Raw genomic sequence first — 2,054 nt, forward strand, 5'->3', positions numbered from 1 at the left:
ACCCCTTCAGGCTATGTTCAAGCCGCCAACCCCAGTCCTCTCCCTGCGCTCCGTCCGAAACCGAAACCCGAGCCTCAGAGCCTCAGCTCGCAGCCCCGCCCGCCCCGGCGGGGGAGCAGACAAGCCTCTCGGGCTGGTGAGTGCCGGTCGGCACCGATCCTCTGTGCGGGAATCTCCCCGCTTTGCCCTCCGCACCCGTTGCTGTGCACTCCTCCGCGGCCCCGAAGCTCCCCCCTCCGCCTCCCGCAGTCTCCGCCCGCGAAGGGGCTTCCTAGTGTGTGGCAACCTTTCCTCCCGCACAGCTCCCTCCCACTGGTGCAGGTCCCGTCCCTATTCTTTTGTCTCTGTTTTTTCTTTTTTCTTTTGCCCTACCCAGGTACGTGGGGAGTTTCTTGCCTTTTGGGAGGTCTGAGGTCTTCTGCCAGCCTTCAGTAGGTGTTCTGTAGGAGTTGTTCCACGTGTAGATGCATTTCTGGTGTATCTGTGGGGAGGAAGGTGATCTCCGCGTCTTACTCTTCCGCCATCTTCAAGGTCCCCCCTGGCCTATAGTTTTTACGGTTAGGGAAGGGTTACTGATTTCATGTATCATGAAAAGGATTCGTAGTGATGATAGGGCAATTATGTGATGGCTGATAAATGGTTCAAAAGGTCTTGTGCATCTAGTGTATGTGTATGGGTCAGTTTAGTTGTCAATATTAGTTAAGTTCTATTTTAAAAGTGGATATTAATGTGTGATCATGAAAATGTAAAAGTTCTTCCATGACAGGTAACGTTGCATCTTGAGAGCCTAGTTGAAATGGATGTGCCGTAGTGATATACAAGATTTTTGCCTATGATTTAACTTTGATGAACTTACATAACTTATCTTAATCTCATTTATTGAGAAAGACATAATTGTCATGGTGTGGGCTTGAAACTGGTTGAAAAGAATTCGATTCCTTCCTTGCTTATTTTAAACTTACATAAGTAGGATCTTCAAACATAGGATATGGTGGGCAGCATCCATGTAACCATTCTAGGTTAGTAGTTGTTACTCTACTGAGACTTCTCATTTGAATGCAAGAGCTTCTCAAATTATAAAGATTATTAGCAGTACTGCTGTTAATGAGATGCATGAGCCTATAGATGAAAGATTTCATGTTGTGTGTGCATCAGCGTGGTTGGAGTAATGTAGTGACATCCTGAAAGGCCAAGAAAGTGCTGCGGGAAGAAGATCATATTTACTACTACAAATATAACGATGAAGGGAATTTTTGCTCCTGTTAAGTGTATAACCTGAGAATAGTGGAAATCAGTGCATGAAGCCTCCTATAATAGTGAACACTGCTGCTTTTTTATTCTGCGCTCACGCTCACTGTGGTACCACCAGACGCTCCCTCAGCACGCAGAACGATGCCAGCGAGTCCGTGGACCTGTACATGCTGCGGAAATGCTCCGCCGGCAACCGCGTCATCGGCGCCAAGGACCATGCGTCCATCCAGATGAACGTGGCTGAGGTTGACAAGGTGACAGGCAGGTTCAATGGCCAGTTTAAAACCTACGCTATCTGCAGGGCCATTCGCAGGATGGGTGAGTGAGATGACCATTCTCTGACTGGCCAAGGCAGACGGCATCGTCTCAAAGAACTTCTGCCTAGAGAGGAACCTGGATGTGGAATGTTTGTCATAAATAAATAGTGAACCCCCCCCAAAAAAAAATAGTGAACACTGCTCCCATTGACATTACATAATGGAAGTGTGCTACTTCGTAGTATATACCATGGAGGACAATGTCCAGGGATGAATTAGCTAAGACCATTCCTGTTACACAACCTACTGTAAAAAGAAAAAGCCTAAAGCTCATAATAGAGTGGGAGATCATGTAATATTACCTCCGTGAAGAGTTGCTTATCAGCTAAATACTTTTACTCCTGTCGGGATAGAAATAATTACTTTAGCTGATGTAAAGTATGTTCATCTATCCCTACTGTAAACATGTGATGGGTCCACAAGATAAGTCCTAAAAAGCCAGTGGACATGACTCACACTATTCCCATATAGGCGAAAGGGTCTTTT

General features: G+C 46.3%; 1 pseudogene; it reads left to right on the forward strand.

The window, feature by feature from the left end:
* Positions 1-1,251: 1,251 nt before the first annotated feature.
* Positions 1,252-1,668, forward strand: LOC101320141 (small ribosomal subunit protein eS21 pseudogene; annotated as a pseudogene).
* Positions 1,669-2,054: the final 386 nt, after the last annotated feature.

This window comes from Tursiops truncatus, chromosome 16, assembly GCF_011762595.2.
Source record: "Tursiops truncatus isolate mTurTru1 chromosome 16, mTurTru1.mat.Y, whole genome shotgun sequence".
In the NCBI taxonomy this organism is placed as follows: Eukaryota; Metazoa; Chordata; class Mammalia; order Artiodactyla; family Delphinidae; genus Tursiops; species Tursiops truncatus.